Source organism: Alosa alosa, chromosome 17 (genome assembly GCF_017589495.1).
Source record: "Alosa alosa isolate M-15738 ecotype Scorff River chromosome 17, AALO_Geno_1.1, whole genome shotgun sequence".
Taxonomy (NCBI): domain Eukaryota; kingdom Metazoa; phylum Chordata; class Actinopteri; order Clupeiformes; family Clupeidae; genus Alosa; species Alosa alosa.
Genome location: NC_063205.1, coordinates 821,057 through 847,522, shown reverse-complemented (window position 1 = coordinate 847,522; position 26,466 = coordinate 821,057). Strand labels below are relative to the sequence as shown.

General features: G+C 43.3%; 1 protein-coding gene across 1 annotated transcript in view; it reads left to right on the top strand.

Annotated features, from left to right (window-relative positions):
- The first annotated feature begins 25,565 nt into the window (after positions 1–25,565).
- Positions 25,566–26,466, top strand: part of lrrc17 (leucine rich repeat containing 17) — a 48,750-nt gene continuing 47,849 nt past the window's right edge. Inside the window, exon 1 of the mRNA XM_048268196.1 lies at positions 25,566–26,020. The gene's annotated coding sequence lies outside the window, so the exon portion shown is untranslated. The remainder of the gene's footprint in view (positions 26,021–26,466) is intronic.

Here is a 26,466-nt window from a genome sequence, read left to right as displayed (position 1 = left end):
ATCGGGACTGATGATCACTGAAATCTGTGGGGTATTTGATGGTTCACTATTAACTTTCATGTATAAGTATAAGTAAGTATATATACTTTTTTGATCCCGTGAGGGAAATTTGGTCTCTGCATTTAACCCAATCGGTGAATTAGTGAAACACAAACAGCACACAGTGTACACACAGTGGGGTGAAGCACACACTAATCCAGTGAGCTGCCTGCTATAATGGCGGCGCTCGGGGAGCAGTAAGGGGTTAGGTGCCTTGCTCAAGGGCACTTCAGCCGCAGCCCACTGGTCGGGGCTCGAACCGGCAACCCTCCGGTTACAAGTCCAGAGTGCTAACCAGTGGGCCACGGCTGCCCCCCAGTGGGCCACGGCTGCCCCATGTATGAAAGGGTGTTGGGATTTCCATCCACTTATTGCGAGATAAGGCATCCGCTTTCATTCATTAATGGAACGTTTTTTTTAATTATGCATGATTTACTTTTTTATAAAATTCATATGCTGATATGGATGCCTAGCAGCAACAATTGTGTTTAAATGTAGGTTACTGCTTCAGCCTCTGGCAAGCTTAGAAGGGGACGGCACGCGACTGGTAGTTTGAGAGCGACGTGTTGGAGACTCATGGTGTAGGACAACGACTTTTCATTGGCAAACAAACCAATCAACAATATAAAATATTAATAAGAGCTCTTTTATGAGTTTAATCGAAACAAAATTATTACTGGCCTTTATTTGTCTGAATCTGAAACCCCACTATAAATAGAATCCCGGCCATAATTTGAGGATTTAGCTATGCATGTGTGTTTCAGGCATAGTGCAAGCACTAATCTCTGACTGAAAGTGCACAGAACTTGTGCATTTGACAGCGCTCTCTAGCGGCTGTAGACGGTAATGTTTCATGTACGGTTCATGTCAGTTAATATGAATTAACATTTAAAAACATGTTTAATTATATATTTTTCATATATAAGTCGCACCTGACTATAAGTCGCAGGACCAGACTTAACTATGAAAAAAAAGTGTGACTTATAGTCCGGAGAATATGGGAATTGTTTACAGTGATACAACCTCCATTTTCGTATAAATGAAAGGCCAAACCGCATATAAATATATGCATTTTTCCTATGTGCAAACTTCTAGCCACAGCGTTTTGTTGCAAACAAAATCCCCTAGGGATCAATAAAGTATCTATCTATCTATCTATCTATTTATCAACCGAAGCGTGGCAAGCTCAGATGATGTAATAGACGAGGCACTGTTGCTCATCTGTCTGTCATTGTACAAAACCCAATTTGATTGGTCCAAACAGCTCTGGTTTGGGCATAGTTGCTCCACAACGGAACAAGTCCAGACCGAACTTCCCGACCTCAAATGTTGTGGGCGGGGCTAAGTTCAGCTGGCACCCAGGCTAAGAAACAGAAAATACTGTAGGGGTGTGTGTATGTGTGTGTGTGTGCGCGTATGTGTGTGTGTCTGTCACTTAGTGTCTCTCTCAGCCAAGGGGTCCTTGGGCTGAAAAAAGGTTGAAGTTGATATGTTGTTCATGCATGAGGTCATTAATGAGAGACTGGTAACACTTTACTTGACGGGTGAGTTCATAACACATTCATGAGACATGACTCAACATTCATACCAAACCTTTCATGAGTGTGCAAGACAGAACGACGACAACTTGTCAAAATAAAAGTCCAACAATCGCAAAGCAGCATTGTTTTAAATTTACCTCCAATATTTCATAAAGGATACCATTAATTTAATCTTTCCAGCCTTTGTAAATGTTTCATGAATATCTTATGAAGTCTACATCGAATGTCACTTTACTATACAAGTTGTGAGCTAGCCTACATTCAGCTGACCCGTATTTGTGTAACCTGGAACGGTTGGACATTCCCAGTAGCAAAAGATGAAATCATCTGCAAAGGTTATATCATATCATTTGCGATTGTTGGACTTTTATTTTGACAAGTTGTCGTCGTTCTGTCTTCCACATTCATGAAAGGTTTGGTATGAATGTTGAGTCATGTCTCATGAAACAGTCATGAATGCTTTATGTGCAGTTTATGACAGCTGCTATGAATGTGTTATGACCTCACCCGTCAAGTAAAGTGTTACCGAGATACTGAACTCTCAATTGTCAATGACAATTCCTGATGATTCATAAGATGTTTACATAAAAGTAAAATGAAGTAATGCTTAAATTCATGATAATTCAAGTCCCTATACCAAAGTGTTACCTAAAACTCAAATAAACTCTTTAAAGGTGTTGCGGTGAGTTTTAAGGAGAGATTTAAAAGATGTTTCAGAATCCGCTAACTTTATTTGCTCAGCCAGTGCATTCCAGAGCTTTGGGGCTAACACAGAAAAAGATCTGTCCCCTGTAGTAGCACCTTAATGTGCGTGTAGGACTATAGGGCACTAGCATTTAGACTATCTGAAGCCTGTGTAAGGACTTTTGAGTTTTAGACTATCTGAAGCCTGTGTAAGGACTTTTGAGTTGTAGACTATCTGAAGCCTGTGTAAGGACTTTTGAGTAAGGCATGTGAAAAAACTGTTTTTTGAACAATAATCCAGGTGTGAGGAGATAAAGGCATGTAATGTGGCTTCTGTCTTTGAATGATAAAATAGGTCTTATTTATGCACAATCCTTCATACACACACACACAATGATAAAATAGGTCTTATTTATGCAATATCCTTAACACACACACACACACACAATGATAAAATAGGTCTTTTTATGCACTATCCTTCACACACACACACACACACACAATGATAAAAGATAAAATAGGTCTTATTTATGCACTATCCTTCATACACACACATACACAACCACACAAATATATATGTGCACTATCCTTCATACACAGACACACACACACTAATTCCGCCAGCACACTGTTCCGTTCACCCACTCACCACCCTGACTCATAGCACACACACTTTCCAGAGCGCGCGCGCACACACACACACACACACACTCAGACAGAGAGAGAGATAAACATACTCTCCCTGCCCTGAAAGAAACACAGTTAGAAACACAGACACACACACACACGCTCTCTCACTCTCACACACTCTCTCACACTCACACATTTCTCCAGAAACATTAAAGGTGTTTGTTTTTATTTAAATGTATTAGCAGACACTTTTTCCCAAAACAACATACATTATATTACAACCAAGGACAAAACCAAACACACCAGTGAGCTAGCTCACCCCTCCCTTCAGTATCCCCATAGGGTTCAGTATTCCCATAGGGTCCTGCACATAGAGTTCAGTATTCCCATAGGGTTCAGTATTCCCATACAGTAGGGTCCTGCACATAGGGTTCAGTATTCCCATAGGGTCCTGCACATAGGGTTCAGTGTCCCCATCGGGTCCTGCACATAGGGTTCAGTATTCCCATAGGGTTCAGTATTCCCATACAGTAGGGTCCTGCACATAAGGTTCAGTATCCCCATAGGGTCCTGCACATAAGGTTTTGTTTTTGTTTGGGGGACAGCCTACCCCCACTTGAAAATGTTTGCTGAAGGTGACAAAATGTGGGCTTGAAATTGCGTACGATCCCTGACTGTGTTTAAAGCTGCAGTTGGCAAATTATTTTGATCATATTCACTGAAACCGACACTATGCTCCGACAGAACAACATAAATCAGCCAGTTTTAGAAAAAACTAACCCTCAATCTATCAGACTTGCCAACTGCAGCTTTAATGTAGACTACAGTCACACACTGCAACCCTGACACATGGAAACACTGTTCAGGCATTCTCTCTCTCTCTCTCTTACACACACACACTGCATCCCTGACAAATTGAAACACTGTTGCAGGTCAGACTGCTGGAAATGTTCACATGGAAACCAACTCCTCCGGACCTTCTCTCTCTCTTTCTCTCTCTCACACACAAACTCACATACACACACACATACACACACACACACACATACACAAGCTGATTTCTGCAGCTCTCAGAAAGTTGACACGTAATAAGAGCTGTTTTTTATCATCCTGTCTTTTACCAACTTAACCATTAATACCCCCACACACACACACACACACACACATAACAACCCGCCCCCCCCCCCCACACACACACACACATACACGCACATACACATACTTAACAATCCCAACCCACATACACACACACACACACACAGTTACACATGCAGACATTCACACACATTGACCTCTGACATCAGTGTGTGTGGAATGTCTCCTCTTCAGTGGGACTGGAGCCCTGTAATCCGAGTTAGCAGCAGGAAGAAGCATGTCCACACACATCCTCACACACACACACATACTCAAACACACACACACATCACATCCTCACACACATACACACACACAAATCCTTAAGCACACACATCACATCCTCACACACACACACATCCTCAAACACACACACATACACACACACACACACAAATGCATGTTCACACATCCTCTTACACACATTCACTTAGTCGATGGCTAATACCTCCCCTACCCCTAGATTTTTGCCCTAACCCTCGTTTTTGCGCGTGCACGTGTAGGGCTAGGGTGTCCCATTACTTTAGGGAGCAAGGGGAAGTGCTATTTTCCACTTAAATCAACCCTCAAAATATAGCCAGGACCGATGCAGGCTTAAAACGAAGTGGGAGATGAAATTACCCAGGATACCGTGCGAGCTTAGCGAGCTGGCCAAATTTTTCATATATTTTCGCAAATAAGCATATTAAAATTTCGAAATATGTTGGAATTTGTTAGTTTGATGCACATCTGATGGACTGTTTAGTTTTGAACACTAATGTTAGAAAATATCTCACGAAGCTATCTGACTATGTTCATGATATCTGCTCAGTCTGCCTATCAAATAACGTTATATATCTGATCTGGGTAGTTTCGTCAATATTAAGGTTCTGACGTTCACATGAACAGGAATTGATTGATTTGAATTGATTAACCAGACGTAGATAAACCAGCACAGCCCACACAACAATGACCGCTGGAACGGGCATGTTCCTGAATGAAAATAGTAGCAGGCTACTACCGGTAGACACCGCCGGCGCTGCCACGTGGCGACGGGTGAGCACGCCGCTCACGCTAATTTGCATATAGTGGTGTCCCAATTCATAGGGAAAGATCTTCACCTCCACTTCCCTTGTCGAGGGGGCTTTAATGTTGAGGGCAATCAAGTTTGTAAACCAAGTGGAAGTTTGGTCCGAATCACTTTTAATACGGATTTTCGGAAAAAATCCGATCCGTGTCCACAAACACTGTATCAGTTTCAGTAGATAAGATGTGCATCCACAAACACTGTATCAGTTTCAGTAGATACGATGTTCGTCCACAAACACTGTATTAGTTTCGTAGTAGATAAGATGAGCGTCCACATCATTCTTTTGATACGCAACTGTCTCGGCCATTCACCCTTTGTCAAGTCCTGCATCCCTATGTTACTGTTGCTAGGTCCGATAAACAATGGCATCCCTATGTTACTGTTGCTAGGTCCGATAAACAATGGCATCCCTATGTTACTGTTGCTAGGTCAGATACACAATGGCATCCCTATGTTACTATTGCTAGGTCAGATACACAATGGCCATGCAGCGTCAAAAACTTTTATTAAAATTCGTAATTCTGATTCTTTAAAATCATGACCAACGTAGTCAACAAGTATAAGCACAATCCATCAGATCAAATCTTCAAACTGGGCAGAAAATCCCATAATGTAGGAACTAAATAACCCACCTCATGTGACCGACATTATAGATAGAGAGGGTTCAAGCGGAGCGAGAGGTGCAAACGTTCAACAACTTCCACGTTCGATTATTGCAAGGGGGAGGGGGGGAAATCCCCCTGCACCAATGTCAATGGGAGACTTGTGGAATTTTACCAATAAATTGGTCATTATGTCTCTGGATTTGTTGAGGGTTTTTGGAAAATTTTGTCATAATCTGTAAGTGTTTGTGATCATTTCAAGCCTAATAGTGTATTTTTTTAGGGTCCGTATTTGTAATAAAATAACTTAATATCAGACCATGCTGCTGCCAGTTACTGCCCGGTTGCTAAGAAGCTTGCTAGCCTCCTAGCTAAGGTAACATTTTAAACAGAGAAGTGTAATTTCTTTGAAATGACAACTAGCTGAATAACATTACTGACATTAGTTAAAGGGGATAGTTTATACTCAAGTGAACTTGCAATAGTATATTAAGTTTAAAGGAGAATTCCGGTGTTATATTGACCTAAAGTGTGTTGAAACATGATACCAAGTGTGAACGTATGTCTCATAGCTCATCTCGGCTTGTCCCCTGCACTCAGAAATCTGGTGCTAGTTAGCCGATGCTACCAACAGTTTTTAGATGGTGGTGCCTCGGGCATCGGCTTAGCCATGCAAATAAATCACTGTTTTACACCATTTACGCTCAAAGTAGCTCCACACTTCATTGGTAGACTTCCGAGGGCCTTGACATTTAAAACGAGACATTGAGAACTTTGAAAAAGCACTGGTAGTTTATTTACAAGACGATTTATACAGACAGTACCTTCACAAAGTTTACCGTTCGCCGCCATCTTGAATTTAGTCAATATAAGTCGAAATTTAATGGCGTCTGAATGAACAGGTATGATAAGGGATCAGATTCCAAAAATAATTCTGTGGAAATGCATGGATTCCAGTTGCTGCTACTGGAACTGTTTTGCTCCCATAATAACGAATTACGTTGCTCTATCTTGCTAGTAATCAAGGATCTTTGTTAATGACATTATACATTAAATACAAGAGGGACTGACATTATAGACATTATACATTATATACAAGAGGGACTGACATTATACATTATATACAAGAGGGACTGTGATTATAGACATTATACATTATATACAAGAGGAATTTATTTGTCACATTACAGTAGCCTATATAATAATACAGCGTCTGACTTAAATTGCACAGGCTATAATCCCATTCACTGTAGGTTACTCGTCAAATGAATAAATGTAAATATTTACTTTATGAAAAGCAGTGCATGGTCATCGTCATGTAAAAAGAGCACAACCAATCAGGGAAGGGAACGTGGGCTTGATATGAGCACAACCAATCAGGGAAGGGAATGTGGGCTTGTACATCATCTCTTTTCAGATGGTTCCACAACACACCGTCCGCATTCGTCCGATACGGCTCCGCTGTGTGTGTATGTGTGGGTATATGTGTGTGTGTGTGTATGTGTGTGGGTATATACTGTATGTGCGTGTGTGTGGGTATGTGTGTGTGTGTGTGTATATATATATAAGTGTGTGTGGGTATGTGTGTGTGTGTGTATATATATATATATGTGTGTGTGTGTGTGGGTATGTGTGTGTGTGTGGCGAAAACACCAACAATATCACTTTCTGTAATATTCTAAATACCCCAGATATTACCATTATAGATGACAATACTAAGAATGTGACTATTGTTTAAATAGGATGTTCTTTTGATTTGTACATGGACACTTGTTTTAACTCCAAGCTGTTGAAATATCAGCCACTTGCCGACAATATCACAAATATGGGGTTTCAATGCAAAATTATCATTCTTGTTTTTGGGAGTCTTGGGCATGTGCACAAACTTGTCTTCCGCGGATTGCAACTGTGAGGACTAAGCAAGCCAATTGCAAAAACCTTGCAAAGTGCTGCTCCATTTCTGCAATAATAGGTAGTTTATCCATCTGGAAGCGACGATGCCATGTTTACCCATAATCATGTAGTTCAGAATGAAAATAGCACAATGCATTCTGTGTTTGATCAGACCTGCCTAAGTGTGTAACATACTTCCTTCAATGTTTGGATCTGTGAATCTTCCCCTGTGTTAAGGTCCAAACAAAAGCATTAAAATGTGTGTGTGTGTGTGTCGGTGTGTGTGGGGGGGGGGAGTGTATGTGTGTGTGTTTTGTGTGTGTGTGTGGAGATAGCTGTGGTCATTTGTGGGATTCATGGTACTCACCTTAACCCCTGCTTCCCCCAGGCCCTGTGTGTGTGTGTGTGAGTGTGCATGTCTGTGAGTGTGTTAGTGTGTAAGCTATGTGTTTATGCCATGCGAGTATGAAGTTGGAAAATCTGGGATATTAAACAGGCACTTAAATGACTGCTGGGTCTTTGAACTCCTCCTCCCTTTTCCACACCCTGAAACTCCCTCTTCTTCTCTTTTTTTTCTCACTTTCTATGTTTCTGTCTCTCACACACTCTTTGTTTCCCTTTTTCTCTCACACACTTTTTTGTTTCTCTCTCACACACTCTTTGTTTCTCTTTCTCTCTCACACACTCTTTGTTTCCCTCTCTCTCACACTCTTTTTCTCACTGGCTCTCTTTGAGTCTTTGTCTTTCTGTCTTAATTCACAAACATAGAATTACTAGTTAGTTAAACCACCAAGTGCAACATGGTGGTCCACCTAAACAGTCCCGTTTATTATCTGTAGGTTGCATGGCATCTCAGGCAGGCCGCAGTGCAGATGAGAAGGACACACACACGCGCACACACACACACACATCTCTGTTTCTGTGAGTAAGAGCCGGTTAAGGGTGGAATGTTCTTGCGTCGCCAGACTTGCCCTGTGGATCTCTGGAGGCCCCCCTGCAGGCAAAGTGTGTGTGTGTGTGTCAGACAGTGATCTCACCCCTATGTGTTCCACCCCCCTCTGGCAGCTCAGTAAGCACTCCACCTCTCTCTCTCTCACACACAATTACAGTAAGCACTCCACCTCTCTCTCTCTCTCACACACACTCCACCCCCACCACAGACAATACAAGATCACTTCATCAAGCATCATTCATAAGCAACCATAAACCCTTACCTTATCATAATCCCTTCATTTACAGCATGAACCCTTACCATAAACGCTAAAACTTTACCATAAACGCTAAAACTTTACCATAATCCCTTACCATAAACCATAAAACTTTGCCATAATCCCTTACCGTAAACGCTAAAACTTTACCATAATCCCTTACCGTAAACTCTAAACCCTTACCATAATCCCTTACCGTAAACTCTAAACCCTTACCATAAACCCTAAAACTTTACCATAAACCCTTACCGTAAACTCTAAACCCTTACCATAATCCCTTACCGTAAACCCTAAAGCTTTACCATAAACCCTTACCGTAAACGCTAAAACTTTACCATAATCCCTTACCGTAAACTCTAAACCCTTACCATAAACCCTAAAGCTTTACCATAATCCCTTACCGTAAACGCTAAAACTTTACCATAATCCCTTACCGTAAACTCTAAACCCTTACCATAAACCCTAAAGTTTTACCATAATCCCTTACCGTAAACGCTAAAACTTTACCATAATCCCTTACCGTAAACTCTAAACCCTTACCATAAACGCTAAACGCTAAAACTTTACCATAATCCCTTACCGTAAACTCTAATCCCTTACCGTAAACTCTAAACCCTTACCATAATCCCTTACCGTAAACTCTAAACCCTTACCATAAACCCTAAAGCAGGGCTCTTCAATTGGCGGCCCAGAGACGGCTGATAAACTAACCTAACACATTTTTGCTAGAACTAGTAGACTGCCACAAAGTTGCTAAACATATGTTATTTCAGGTTAGTTTGCAACAATATAAAAGTTTAATCAAAGTCCTTAGCTGCTAGCTAGCTAGCGAACATAACTCACCATTCCCATTCACTTTCCGTCTACTGTGCTAACATTAGCTAACTAACTAGCTAGCTCGGTTACCGGGCAAAATTCAATTATTTATTCCGTATTCGAAAGAGTTGTATAAAGAGTATACAAAATTATATTTTCTAATTACTTATTCAGAGAAAAGTTTAAGTTTTGACACACCTATTTAGGAGTCCGGAACTAGTGCCATTTCATTCCATAACCCTCACTGGTGAGTAGGAAGGGTAATTTAAATCAGATGAGCATTCAAAGGTCATTTAGAATTGAAACATTATTTTTTGAAACTAGAAAAAAAAAATATTTTGAGCATTATAATACATGTTTCACGTCACACATAGTTGCTATACAAGCTAGCTTGCTAACAGTGTTCCCTAGTTGCTATGTTAAAGGAGAACTTGGCAACTATTTCAACGTAATAAACCCGTTTAGATATCATTTGGATGGTTAAATTACCTGTTCCGGTGAAAATGCTGACTTTCCATGCTGCCTCTAGCATCCCCAGGCGGAAAACCAACCTTGCAACATTGAGACTACCGTCCCGGAAAGAGAAGTGAGAAACAAGAAAGTCGTTTTAAATTGTGTTTCTTACCTTGTAACATCCACATTGTTCTGCTGAACGTATGCTAACCATTTGGCTAGCTTGTAAACAAATCAATGTGCTTTATTGTTACCTTTTTCCAGTTTGAAATAGCATAATGCACAATTTCTCCAGCAGAGGGGGAATATAGCTAATCCTTCCAAGTTTCCCTTTAACTAGCTTGCTAACATTGTCAATTTAAAGATCTAGCCACCCAGATAGCAATTTCCTTTGGGCCGGATCCGCATAAAAGCCTTTAGATCCGCCTGTAGCGGACATACGGTATCTGACTGTGGGCCAGGTCTACTCCCGATACAGGTTTCAGCTCTGCTAGCAATGCTGTTTTATCACCGGTTTACAGATTTGTCCCAGGTCCAATTTCCGCAACTCAACTGGAAGTCAGGAGATGCGTTTAAAATACAAAATACTGATTTGGCCCAAACCTGTGATACAGATATGAGCCGAAGGACCATTTTTTCACAGCAGACCCAGGTGGTAATGATATTAATTAAGGTGCTGATTCTAAATTGACTGTCCTTTCCCTACTTCCAAAAAAGGTATTTTGGAATGGCACAAATTTAGAAACCATGGGGGTGCACTATGTTCCCATGGCCACTTCATTTCTACAGTAAGGCTGGAAAAGAAGATATAGTTGGCTCAATATTGATCATATGTTTGTTTCATTATTTTTATTATTACCTAGCAGTGGTAAAAGTAGTCAATTGTTGTTTGTGTCGGATCTAACAGTGCTATGAAACAACCCCATATTCTTGCCACGCATGCAGAAGTCCAAGCAGTAATGTTAATCAAGGATCTTTGGTTTGCTCACTATCAATCTTTTGACATGATTTGCCAGCCTGGGGGTTGGACTAGGACAGCCCAACTTTTCAAGGTAGTATCTGCTTTTTATCTCTGTTGGTTTATTCAGAGACAACAACAAGCAACCGAAATTATTGATAACTTTACTATTATTTTCTAGCAACAACAACTAGTTTAACTTAAGCAAAACAGCTATCACAATAACTATTTTGGAAAAAAAAACAGTAATAACGCTAACAGGATCACTGATGATAAAAAACGAGTGTAATTGTGACTTAGCCTATTTGCAAAAAGGAATAAATGTGGAATTAACACGACTTAAACTTTGTCTGGGATTGCACTTCTACAGCCAGATTGTTGAATAAAAAAAATAATAAGACACTTATGTGTAAAGTTTTTTTTACCCCCCTTGTGTTTGAAGCCTAGCTTATGTTTATCAGTTGAGCTGTTGGGAAAACGTTACGTAACTTTAGCCTGGGTGAACCTATAACGAACCTGTTAGCAAATGTGTAGCAAACAGATTTTTCAGGATAATTAGCCCTAATTACCAATCACATTTCACATGTCAAATAAAGCCGGCTGATGTCTGATAAACGGGTCCGTACCACACACAATAAGCGCAATAGGCTCGACTTTTGTAGAGCCACAGCGTATTCTATGTTATAGCTATGGACACATACTATGGCTCGTTTGAAAGGTGAGACTTTAAGCGCTCTCAGTGGGTACAAACCGTTTATTTCTACATGCATGTAGCTAAACAGTGTCTAGTTGTCATCAAAATCCCTGCTTTTTTTCTAGAAATGGAGATATAGCGTCTTTTATGAAATATGCCCTGTTTGACCCTTGTCACTCTTCTGACACTTACATTTCTGGGTCAAAGGACTTGTGCAAGATAAATATAGTTTTTCTGTTCACAAAACCACCTTTTGGTCGGGTAACGTCTGTGTTTTCAGTAAGGGATAATGTATAGAACGCCGGTCATTACTGGGAAAATAAGTCCCGACAGGGCGAACCGGACCCCGACGCGCAGCGGAGGGGTCTTGTTCCGCCCTGAAGGGACTTATTTTCACAGTAATGACCGGGCGTTTCTATACATTATCCCGCTTTATTATAATGCTACTTGCCAAAACGAAATAATAAACTCCCCACGATATGACTTTAGCCTACATAACCTATTTGTTACCGTTCATCGCGGGCATTTGCTGAGAAACAAATAGGCCTAGTTCACAACACAACACACAACTTGAATCAAACATTCTTTAGAACACAGCTGCTGATCAACCGTCTGCTTTCATGTTTGAATGAAGTTCCAGTCCTTGCGTAGTGATATGAAAGACATTAATCAGAAGCACAAAACCCGTTGCCATTGACAGCGGTGATTAAATGCTTTCGGTGATTTATGTAGATTTAACATAGGCACGAACGTTGGGAAGGCCCATTCATGTGAATGGAACGTTCTGCAGCACTCTGAAGAGCCGTGTAATAATGAGTTTTTGATCATCATCTAGTTCAGTTGCATTCATCATAGAGCTCCCTAAATCACACATAAGGTGTGTTAGAGTGTCTATTTTCGTAATTAAAAAAAGCTAAAAACGCAATATTGCGTTTTTGCCACTCAAAGTGTTTATTTCCTATTCTGGAAAATGTTTAGTTTCTTTTTCCTTTGGTCCGCGGTTCAATTGTGCCACAAATTATCCGCGGACCAGCAACCTCATCGTCGAAGAGAGGGTTCACTCTTTATTACGACATCCTGTTATAACGATGACCCTCTATTACGACATACCATTATTACGATGAAAGATTCTAGAACAGAGTAAGATAGATCAGTTACGTCATAGGCATGAAGTACGCTCTGAGCCCAACAGGGCGCCATTTTGGTAAGCTCAGCGCAACATTTCATATACAGTTCCAATTCTATGAGCCCACCTGAACAGCTGTTTTAACGTTGCCAGCTGTTTTTTTACTCGGTAATGAACTGCAAGAACTGACAGTGTGAAAGGCCACATTTATCTTTTTCCAAGTTTACACTGAATAAGTCCTATTTAGACAGAAGTAGCTATTGCACTGGTAGATCACACAAATTCCCATTGAGAGACTGTATAGCCTACTGATAAGCTAGCTAGCAGGCAAACTAACTTTATAAGCTACTATAAGCTAACGTTATATTATCACCATTGTTCTTTTTTCTACCTGTAGGCTATATGTTAACTCTTTGTTCACGGCCTGCTTACAGTTTTTCTCAGTCGATTTGGTGCTTCTTTCAGATCAGAATTAAAATTCTCATAACTATTAGTTCAACCTCCACAACATTTAGTCATTTATGCACATCATAGTAGCAATTTCTCCTTCCTCTGAACAAATTGCAAATACTTTTGGACATGTATCATGTATCAGTTGCTTTCATACAATTCTCTGCTGTTTTTTAACATTATCATTTGCTTATGTCATGTCAATCAAAATGAACTATACTTATGAATGCTGAATAGTCGTTCCCAATAAAACTAATAGTCTTCATTTCATTGCTTGAGTCATTACATACAAAATTGTTGAATTGCAAAGAGCATACAGTAAAAATGTACGTATTCAGTGTCTTGTACTCACTTACTCACCTAACTACAGCAATGTGTAACTTTACTGTAGTTTTCAAATGGCTGTACAAGTATTGTATAGTGCTGTCTTGAGCATGTTCAGGTAGTGTCACCGGTTCTGACCTTTTTTTGCATTGGAAAACACTGAGAGAACTGTCATAATGAAAACATGACAAAGCCTTTTGACTACCTTGTTCATAAACGATGGTGTCAAGACTTCTCATTTTGATGACACTGACAGTTTCATTGACATGAATACCTGCTTTTGAGGAATGGACTATCCATTTTGAGCAAGTGACGTGCTTTTGCAGGTCATCTACTAGGTTTTGAGAATTGCACTAACTGCTGTGCAAATGTTAATAGTGATGTGAGAATAGCACCAAAGCGACTGAGAAAAACTGTAAACACAGCGCATAGGCCTACAATAGGCTATTATTATCAAACACTAATAAGGTCGAGATTTCACTCAAGCGTCTGATGTTCATAACTTAAATAAATGCAAATGGTTGGCCTAGGCTAAACACAACCGTGCTTGACACTATTATTATCGTTTCCATGCAGTCAAAAACTCCAAAATCGTCCTGCTTGCCTATGTGAAATGCATATGACCACAGAAGTTCGTTTTCAAAAATCATTAGCCTATTTACAGGCTGTAGCCAACTTAAAACAGGTCCAAATAAATCTAACCGTTGAACTTAATTTGTGCAATGATATGTTATAATTGAAAACAATTTGCTTGAGTTATAAATTAGCTTGTAGTCCTATTATTTAGGCCTACTCAGATCCTTAAATTATGGCCAGGGTCTTTTATTTAACCTTATATATAACCTAACCTTTATATAACCTTATAGGTTGCGTATAAGCACATGCCTTTATTTTTGCGTAGCCACATTTAGTTTATTTTTTAATTAAGCATGATTTACTTTTTATTAAATTCGTAGGCTGAGTCGTGGCAACACTTGTGCAAATGTGTAAGACTGCTTCAGGCTCTCGCAAGCTCAAAAGAGACAATAGATTGACCATATTGTACAACTGCAAAGCCTTATCATAGGCATGCAGCTAGGCAGGCCCAGCACGGGGGGGAGTGGCCCCCGGGGACGAAACGAAATTTTTCCGTAAAAGTCTAGTGGGGCTACATACCCACCAAATTTCATGTGCACCGGTGTTTCGTGTCCCGGGTATTGTTGACCAAAAATTCAGGAAGTAGATGACGTTAAAAAAAAAAAAAAAAACTTTGACAATCATTATATGACCTCTTCGCTAGCGGCGGTCATAATAAAAAGTAGGCTCTGGTGAGGCAGAGAGCTTCCTCGTCAGAAATCTCATCGGATATGTGCACTCTTTGCTGTTTCCACAAGGAGCTGCTGTAACATCGGGGACAGTGTGACACTTTTAAACGCGAGCATGCGTCAAATAAATTACAATGACATTTAAACATGTCATGAAGAAGCAGTATCCTTAATTCTTCTGCAATGTAGAGCTAGATCGTTTTGCTTTACAAATTAAGTAGTCACTTCTGTTGCTAGACAACCCTAAACAAATGCTACGTGGTCTGTTTTTAACATCTCTCTAGTTTTATTGCATCGTATTCAGCTCCAAAAGTCAGTTCAGTCCCAATTCGGCCGTGTGTGTGTTTCTGAAAATAAAACAGATAATAAGTATGTGACTACGTTAAATAAACCACTGCCTATTTAGAGCATGTTACATGCATCACGTAATGACAGTTATCTGAAGAAATGCGCATTGTAGGCTAAGCTACAAGCTAAGAACAGCGACTTTGCTAACGTTACACCAAGCATCAAATCAGCTAACATTTTGATAAAATCCCTTCCCTAGTTTGTAACGTGATACATTAACGTTAAACTCAAAATGTATGTGCTACATAATTCAGCATGTCTGCATGTAGCACATACATTTTGAGTTTAACGTTAACCCTTTTCCCAGTTTATGAAGTTGTGCGTCTATGAGCAAAGTAGACATGGTTCTACTTTGCTCATAGACTATCAACTTCATAAACTGTATGATATGTTGCCTTAGACTATGGTAGGCTAATGCAGCTACTGGTAGAAACTAGATAGATAGATACTTTAGTCATCCCCAGACGTGTAACGTGAAGTCGTGCATGGATCCAAGATCCAAGATGGCGGGCGCGATACACGCAGCGACCTCTCTCTGTCCCAACCGTGGGTGTTTTGTTAGTTTAAAAGTGTTTGTCCGAAAGTTTTACGTGTTCGCCTCGTCTTACTACGATAGGTACTACAAGTTACAGCAGGCAGTTTTTAATTGACATCTGCAAAAGCAAGTTTTGCAGCGTTCTGGACTTTGCAACAGAGACGCTAAAGGAACTTCGGACTACTCCGCCTGCAACAACACCGGACTCGCCCTGCTACTCCTCCCGGAAAGAAAAGCGTCGGAAGCGGTGTGCGAGGAAGCAGAAGAGGGCAAGCGCGAGGGTCCGGGCCAGGCTAGCGGCTAGCCCAACTTCGCCAGCAATACCATCCATTCTCCTGGCAAATGTACGATCACTGGACAACAAAATGGATCACATAATGACTGCTGAGATCAACGAACCGGACAGTAAGTAACTGCTGTGTGCTCGTCTTCACTGAGACTTGGTTAAATGACAACATTCCGGACTCTGCTGTACAACTGGAGCAGCTAGCATGCTATCGAGCAGACAGGGCCATGGTAAAGGGAGGTAAATCACGAGGAGGAGGAATCTGTGTTTACATCCGTGACGAATGGTGCCGGGACACGGTAGTAGTATGCAAACACTGCTCACCACTGGCAGAGTTTATGATCATAAAGTGCCGTCCTTTTTACCTGCCAAGGGAAATTACTGCGATTCTGCTAGTCGCAGTATACATCCCGCCTACCAACAACAACAGCGATAAGAACGCGGCTCTTTAGTGAACTGTACCAGGCTGTCAGTGAACAACAGACAGCACACCCAGACGGTTTCACCATCTTCACTGGAGATTTTAACCATGCTGATCTCAAAACTGTACTTCCAAAGCTACACCAGCATGTTGATTTTCCAACAAGAGGAGATAACATCCTGGACCTGGTCTACACTGCACACAAAGGAGCATACAAAGCCACCCCCTCCCCACATTGGACTTTCAGACCATATCACTGTTATGCTAATGCCCGCATACAGACAAAGGGTAAAAGCGAACAAACCGGTTTGTAAGCAGGTAAAAGTGTGGCCTGAGGGAGCCTCCGATGCTCTTCAAGACTGCTTTGACACAACAGACTGGGAAATGTTTAAGCAGGCAGCCACTTACAACAACCGGACAGACATAGAGGAGTATACAGACACTGTAACCTCTTACATCACCAAGTGCATCGATGATGTGACCCACACAAAAGACATCATCACCCGGGCTAACTGGAAGCCATGGCTGACAGGGGATGTCCTCAGGCTGCTGAGGGCCAGAGACAAAGCCTACAGAGCTGGGGATGAAGCTGGCATGAAAACAGCGAGAGCCAACCTGTCCCGTGGCATCAAGGAAGCAAAAAGAATACACTCACAAGATAACCACCCACTTCAAAGACAGCAGGAACGCACAAAGCCTATGGCAGGGGCATTCAGGCCCTCACGGACTACAAGCCCGCCACAGAGCTGTGAGAGCAACATCCCTCTGCTCAACAACCTGAACCGCTTCTTTGCTGCGGCTTTGAAGCACAAAACAGCACCTGCCCACAGAAGACCCATCCCCTCTACATGAGCAGCCCCTGTGCCTCTCTGCCGACAGCGTGAAGAGGACACTTGCTGCCATCAACACCAGTAAGGCAACAGGTCCAGACAACATCCCAGGTGGAGTGCGCTGAAGGACTGTGCAGGGGAGCTTAAGGATGTCTTCACAGACATCTTTAACACTTCCCTGAAGCAAATCATCGTCCCATCATGTTTCAAAGCTGCCACCATCATACCTGTGCCAAGAAAACTGCTCCATCCTGCTTCAATGACTACCGCCCTGTGGCACTGACACCCATCATCATGAAGTGCTTTGAGCGGCTTGTCATGTCACATATCAAAGCCATTCTCCCCCACCCTGGACCCCTTCCAGTTTGCATACCGAGCCAAAGCGGGTCTACAGAGGATGCAATCTGCTCTGCCCTCCACCCAGCCCTCACCCACCTGGAAAAAAGAGACTCATATGTGAGATTGCTGTTTATAGACTTCAGTTCTGCATTCAACACCATAATACCACAACAACTCATCTGCAAACTTGACAAACTGGGACTCAGTACCTACCTCTGCAATTGGCTACTGGACTTCCTCTGTCAGAGGCCCCAAGTAATGCGTGTTGGCAACAATACCTCAAGCAGCATCACACTGAGCACAGGGGCCCCCAAGGCTGCGTGCTCAGTCCGCTGCTCTTCACCCTGCTGGCGCGTGACTGCACTGCAACCTACAGCAACAATCACATAGTGAAATTTGCTGGCGACACAACTCTGGTGGGTCTCATCACCAAGGGCGGCGAGACTCAATACAGGTTGGAGGTCGACCATCTGACCACGTGGTGCAGGGACAACAACCTCCTGCTGAGCGTCAGCAAGACCAAAGAGATTGTTGTTGACTTCGGAGGTCACACCCAACACCTGCCACTGACCATCGGCGGTGCTGTGGTGGAGAGGCGAGCAGCACCAAATTCCTGGGGGTGCACATCAGTGAAGACCTCTCCTGGACCACCAACACTGCATCACTGGCGAAGAGAGCTCAAGCGCCGCCTGTACTTCCTCGCGAAAACTCAGGCGAGCAAGTGCTCCACCAGCCATCATGACCACATTCTACCGAGGCACCATCGAGAGCATCCTCTCCAGCTGTATCGCTGTGTGTGGGGGCAGGAAGCTGCATTGAATACAACAGGAAAGCCCTGCAGGCGCATAGTGAACACAGCTGGAAGGATTATTGGTGCTTCACTCCCCTCCCTGAAGGACATTTACACCACCCACCTCACCCGCAAGGCGACCAAAATTGTGAGTGATGCAAGTCACCCCGCTCACAATCTGTTTGATCTACTGCCCTCTGGGAAGAGGTACAGAAGCCTGCGCTCCCGCACTACCAGACTCACCAACAGCTTCATACACCAAGCCGTAAGGATGCTGAACTCTCTCCCTCCTCTCCCCCCTCCACCCTCAGCTACATAACATCCTGGACATTGGACCCAAAAATGGCCGCCTGCACTACTCCACTTGCACACTTGCACACTTGTACACTTTACAACTGGTGTTGTCCTGAAACACAACACTTCTGCTGCTCTTACATAACTTGCACCACTATGCCACTTTCTTCTTACTTAGGTCAAACAGAACTTCTCAAGCCTTTTTCTTGGCCTGAATTTGCACTAGTATTTTTTTATTGACTGTCTATGCACAATTTCAACCACATTTTGCTGCTCTTATTTTTTCATTATTATATGTGCCCTCTTATTTACTTATTTACTTACTTTTTGTTTACTTGAATGTTATGTTTGTCTGTGGACCCTAAATTGGTAAAATATGTCTTGTCTTCACCGTGGGATAGTGAGAAACGTAATTTCGATCTCTTTGTATGTCTGGAACATGTGAAGAAATTGACAATAAAGCTGACTTTGACTTTGACTTTGACTTTGGATGTGATGTCTCCGTCCTGCAGGCGGTAGCCAGAGCGCTCTCAACTCCACTGCCATGTGTGAATAAACAAACGTCCCCCCCATGTCCCCGGTATAACGTTATTGTCGGGTCCTTAGGAGGTATTTGAAATGACCAAATGCAAATGTCATCCGAAGGACCTGACGCTGACGTCCCCAGAAAGTCCTGCACCGGACGTCACGCAATAACCAAACGATAACTTGCTCCAGACGTCAATAAGGTCACTGGAACGTCCGCTAGAGAACATGACGTTCGCGACCAATCGGGGACGTCGTGAATGTCGGCATAAGGTCCGGGGGACGTCCCGTGTTTGTCGTGTGTCCATTGTAGCCACGAGTCTGTCTACACGGAGAATGACAAGTGTCTGGTGCGGCCGCACCCCCCGCACCTCCACTTCCAACGTCACTGATTCCGACAGACACTTCGGCTTTTTCTCTGGTGGTGTTGGAGCTGACCGGACACCATCATCTATCGCGTCTGGCCTCTGAAGAAAGCTTTTAAGGCTAGTCTGCCTGGGCCTGGCCATGTTTGAACCATCTCACTCATTCGTTCGTTGTTTAACGTTGTTAAGCGTGTGCTTTATTTGAAATGCAACATATACGTGTTGTTTAATAACTTTCAAACGGTAGAGCCTGTTCCTTTAAAACATAGCCAAAGGAGGTATTCTTGCTTAGGTAGCCTACAGGCTACTTATTCTCAAATTCAGATTGTGTTAGTAGGGGGACGGGGATTATTAGTCAACACACACACACACACACAGAGGCACAGGGCCCCCAACCCTCCCAGAGGTTTGCTAAGGAACACTGACGTATTTAATCTACACGCAGTTCCCAGCATGTGTGTGCCATCTGAGGAGGCGCCGCGACCCTTGACCCCCGTACCAATCTAACCCTGACCCCAGGAGATTCTACCTTGTCTGCTGCCGCACATCAGAGAAGAGGTCGGAGGTCAACTGACTCCCACATCACTAGGGTCACACACACGCACACACACACACACACACACACACGCAGCCCTGTACACACAGCTTTGGACATGTACACAAATACACATATATACACACACACACACACACACACACACACACCCACATACACAGCCCAGTGCACATTGTTACACCATACCAGCCTTGGACACATACACACACACACACAGCCCAGTGCACACATGTACACAAACACGCACACACACACACACACACTCAAACACACACACACACACACACACACACAGCCCAGTGCACACTGTTACACCATACCAGCCTTGGACACATACACATATACAAACACATACACACACACACACACACACACATACACTCTCTCTTCAGCACTACAGTTTCAGGATACACACACACACTCTCCACAACAATACAGTGTCAGCATTGTGTGTGTGTACGTGTGTGTGCGCCCTGTCCTGGGATTAGTGTTAAAGTGTGTGTGTCCCACCTGTGGACAGCAGGATGTGGTGTGTGTGTGTGTGTGTCGTGTGTGTGTGTACGTGTGTGTGTGCTCTGTCCTGGGATTCGTGTTAAAGAGTGTCCCACCTGTGGACAGCAGTGTGTGTGTGTGTACGTGAGATGTGTGTGTGTGTGTGTGTGTACTTGTGTGTGTGCTCTCTCCTGGGATTCATTAAAGAGTGTCCCACCTGTGGACAGCAGTGTGTGTTGTGTGCGTGTGTGTGTGTGTGTGTACGTGTGTATGTGAACGTGTGTGTGTGCTCTAGTGCTAAAGAGTGTCCCACCTGTGGACAGCAGTGTGTGTTGTGTGTGTGTGTGTGTGTGTACGTGTGTGTGTGTGTCTGTGCGTGTACGTGTGTGTTTGTATGTGTGTGTGTACGTGTGTGTGTGTGTGTGCCCGTGTGTGTGTGTGCGTGTGTATGTGTGTGTGTAATGGGTATGTGTGTGTGTGCGTGTGTGTGTATGTGTGTGTTTGTATGTGTGTGTGTACGTGTGTGTGTACGTGTGTGTGTGTGCTCTAGTGCTAAAGAGTGTCCCACCTGTGGACAGCAGTATGTGGTTGCCATGGACACCGTGTTTCTCCAGCATGTGTGTGTTCTTAGCACTTCACCTTGTCACTGATGCAGCAGGCACAGTGTCCTTTGTCCTAAACAGTGTTTGTGTGTGTGTGTGTTTCCTTTGTCGTAAACAGTGTGTGTGTGTGTGTGTGTCCTTTGTCCTAAACAGTGTGTGTGTGTGTGTGTCCTTTGTCCTAAACAGTGTGTGTGTGTTGTGTGTGTTTGTGTGTTGTGTGAGTGTGTGTGTTGTGTGCGTTTCTGTGTTCTGTGAGTGTGTGTGTTGTGTGCATTTGTGTGTTGTGTGAGTGAGTGTGTTGTGTGAGAGAGTGTGTGTGTTGTGTGAGTGTGTGATAGTAGTGATTGCACCTCTCCATTTCACTGGGGCAGCAGACACTTGAGGCGCTGATTGATTTGCATTTCATTGTGTGTGTGTGTGTATCCTTTGTTTTGAGAAGTGTGTGTGTGTATGTGTTGCGCTGACTGCTGATTGTATGTGTACTGAACCTCAGCCAACCACACAGAGATCCTCAAAACACTGAAAGAGACTCTCTGTGTGTGTGTGCTCTGACAGACGGCCTGGCGGTGTTCCAGACAGAGATCCTGGGAAGAGAGTTGAGCGCTAACACAGACAGCATGTCCTGGAACCACCGGACCCCTGGGATGCCATCACACACACACACACACACACACACACACACACACACACACACATATACACACGCACACACACACACACACACACACACATACATACACACACACACACACACACACACGCACACACAGACACACCCATTACACACACACATACACACGTACACACACACGGCGCACACACACGCACCCACACCCATCACACACACACACGGCGCGCGCACACTCACAGACACACACACAAACGCACACACACACAAACGCACGCACGCACACACACAGCGCACACGCACAGAAATACACACACACACACACCCTGGGATGCCATATCTGGGCTTTAAATCAGAGCTCTCATCCAGGTCTGCATGCACCGGCAGTATAGCAGCACTAATGCTGTGGTAGAACAGGACAATAGGGTGTCAGTATAGCAGTGTAGTAATGCTGGTACAACAGGACAATAGGGGGTCAGTATAGCAGTGTAGTAATGCTGGTACAACAGGACAATAGGGGGTCAGTATAGCAGTGTAGTAATGCTGGTACAACAGGACAATAGGGGGTCAGTATAGCAGTGTAGTAATGCTGGTACAACAGGACAATAGGGTGTCAGTATAGCAGTGTAGTAATGCTGGTACAACAGGACAATGGGGGTCAGTATAGCAGTGTAGTAATGCTGGTAGAACAGGACAATAGGGGGTCAGTATAGCAGTGTAGTGCTGGTACAACAGGACAACAAGCATAGCTGTAGTAATGCTGGTACAACAGGACAATAGGGTGTCAGTATAGCAGTGTAGTAATGCTGGTAGAACAGGACAATAGGGTGTCAGTATAGCAGTGTAGTAATGCTGGTAGAACAGGACAATAGGGGGTCAGTATAGCAGTGTAGTAATGCTGGTACAACAGGACAATAATAATAATAATACATTTTATTTAAAGAGCACCTTTCAGGACACCCAAGGTCGCTTTACAGATAAAACAAATAGAAGAGAGAGAGAAAAAAAAAAAAATATATATATATATATCAAAAAAGGAGAAAAGTTCAGGCTAGTCTGAAGAGATACGTTTTCAGTTCCTTTTTAAACTGGGCAGTGGATTCACACTGCCTGATGTTGTTTGGAAGTGAGTTCCATAGCTTTGGGGCTGTGTGGGAGAACGCTCTCTCTCCCATGGTGCTGAGGTTCATCTTGGGCACCTTGAGCAGACCAGCTGATGAGGATGAAGTGGCGGAAGGGGTATAGCTCTCTAATAGGTCGGTTATATAATTGGGAGCAAGGTTATGCAGGGCCTTATATGTCAACAGTAAGATCTTAAACTGGACTCTCTGGGTAACTGGTAACCAGTGTAGCTGCAACAGTACAGGTGTTATGTGGCCTGTGGACTTTGTGCCTGTTACTATCCTGGCTGCAGAGTTCTGGATTATTTGTAGGTGGTGGAGTGATTTCTGTGGAATGCCAGAGAAGATGGAATTGCAGTAATCAATGCGGGGATGTAACATAGGCGTTTACAAGTACTTCTGCACTCTGCTGACTGAGGGAGGGGCGCAGTCTTGCGATGTTGCGCAGATGGAAAAAGGCGCTGCGAGACACACTGTTAATATGGGCAGTGAATGAAAGACTCTTCACCTTGGTGGAGCAGGCAATGTTGGAGCCATCTATAGATAGGGAGAGTCTGTTTTCCATCTTTGCCAGCGTTGTTTTTGAGCCAACAACAAGTAATTCAGTCTTGTTACTGTTCAGTTTCAGGTAGTTGTTAGTCATCCACAGATTTATATCATGCAGACAGGCAGTCATCGCAGCAGGAGGAAGGGAGGCAGTCGGTTTGGTGGACATATAAAGCTGGGTGTCATCAGCATAGCAGTGAAACTGAACACCATGTTGCCTCAGGATATTTCCCAGTGGGAGGAGGTAGATGATGAAGAGCAGGGGCCCCAGAACAGACCCCTGTGGCACTCCCTTTGTGACAGCAGCACTCTCCAACTTGTGGTCCAAAATCAGGACAAGCTGTGTCCTGCCAGAGAGATAGGAGGTGAACCATTGATGAACACTGCCCTGCACTCCAATGCTGGTAAGACGCTCCAGAAGCAGCTGATGGGATATGGTGTCAAAAGCTGCACTCAGGTCAAGGAGGATTAGGATGGAAATGAGTCCAGCATCAGCTGTGCAGAGGAGGTCATTTGTTACCTTCACCAAGGCAGTCTCTGTGCTGTGCTTTGGTCGAAATCCAGACTGAAATGGCTCAAACAGATCATTGTCCTTCAAATGATCCTGGAGTTGAGATGCCACCACCCTCTCCATAATTTTTTAAATGAATGGTAAATTGGAGATGGGTCGGTAGTTGTTGAGGTCATCATGGTTCAGCCCAGGTTTTTTCAGGGTTGGTTTGACAATAGCAGTCTTCAATGAAGGAGGGATTTGACCAGTGATGAGCGAGGTGTTAATTATTGATGTTATCATTGAGATGATGGATGGTAGGCACATCTTGACCAGGCTTGTCGGAACAGGGTCCAACTGACAGGTGGAGGAGTTGCACTTGGTGATGAGACCAGAGATGTAACTTTCAGCAGGGAGACTGAATTCACTGAGTGCATTTATAGTAGGTGAGCCCAACTCAATCAAGGAGCATGGTTGTTTCAGCTTAGTAATTGAACACTCCAATTGTTGATGGATTGCCTCAATTTTTGTGTGAAAAAAGTTCAAGAAGGCTGAGCAGCGTTCAACAGATGCATTCTGATAGATGGTACTATCAGGTGGCTTGAGGAGGCCATTCACAGTGGAAAAGAGAGCCCTGGTGTTTCCTTCTCCCTCATTGATGATCCTTGCATAGTATGCGCTCTTTGCAGCAGAGAGAGCTTTTGTACTGAAGAATGTGCTCCGAAACATCCCTTGGTGGACAGCAAGACCAGTCTTTTTGATAGTCGCTCTAGGCCCGACCCATTGACTTCATTTGGCGTAGTTCAGGAGGAACCAAGGTGCGGAGTGCACAAACGAAACGGTCCGTGTCTTTAAGGGGGCAAGACTGTTGAGTGCTGCAGACATGCAGTTGTTGTAATTGCCAACCAGATCCACTACTGAAGCATTAGGAGAAGGGCAAGGATAGGAGGTAACTAGTGAAGTAAGTTCCTCTGGCACTACCTTTTTTTATGTTACGATATGACATGACACGCTGAACTTTGGATTTCCTGATGGACAGATAGGTGTCAAATTTTTGTCAAAACTTTGTGGTCTGATATGGGTAATTCAGCAGTACTGAAATTGGTAGGTGTTATACCAGAACAACAGACCAGATCTAAAATATGGCCTTTGTTGTGAGTTGGAAAGTCAATGTATTGAGTGATGTCAAAGCAATCAAGCATGTCCATAAAGTCTTTTGTGCATGTTTTAGTAGAATTATCCAGGTGTAAATGAAAATCACCCACCAAAATAATGTTAGGAGACATTGCATTAAGTTCAGTGAGGACAGTTGAAAGTTCAGAAAAAAACACACTTGATGGTTTAGGAGGTCTGTACAATACCGCAACAATGGTAGGTGTAGATCCTTGGAGTTTGACAGCCAGCAGTTCAAAAGAGGATTGATCAGGCAAAGTGAGCGGTGTCAACTTGACGTTCTCGCGATAGAGCAGGGCGAGACCGCCCCCTCTCCCGGAAGAGCGTGGCTTGCAGATGTAAACATATCCAGACGGAACAGCCTGATTCATATGGAAGAAGTCGTTGCTTTGCTGCCAAGTCTCAGTGAGACACAAAAAGTCAATTGTATGGTCTGTAATAAAGTCGCTGATCAAAGGAGCTTTGTTGGAGATAGATCTGATGTTGTAAAGTCCAACTTTTACTCGGTTGAAGTGGGTGTGTACACTTGACCTGGGCAGAGAGGCAAGTACACGGTGATCAACTCGTCGATCATGCTTCACTTTGCAGTGGTTAACAGACCAGAGAGAGGGAATCGCCTTGTTGTCCTTTTTGATGTATATTTTGTCACAACGGGATCCTCGGTGGATATACTTCGGACGCCGGAGGATGTCACGTTGGTATAGGAGTTCTTCAGGAGGCTCAAAGTTTCCCCAAAGGCAATAAAGTTCACTCCGTGAGTATTGCCTCATCTGTAATCTAGTAAATGTTGCAGCTGACAGTGGTCTATTTCGGCCAAACTTTCGCTGGAGTCCACCGAAGTGAGAAGCGTAGGTCAATCAGTGGGATGACTCCAGGCGCAACGCATTAAACACGTAAAAAAAAATAAAACTGGCGCACTTACTTATAGGGAAAAGTAACTATATATAACTATTAAACTTAGCTAAACTACTATAGATAAGAAATTAACAAAATGTTCAATGTATTCGTGATAAATATTAAAAATACTGAATAAAAACAAGCCAGACGGAGCGGCGTTAGACTCGCCAGCGTCCCCGTTACTAGGCAACAATAGGGTGTCAGTATAGCAGTGTAGTACTGCTGGTACAACAGGACACCTGTCATCAGCCCACTGTCACTTACACACTGGATACAGCAACCCCTACAAGTGTCCAGAGTGGA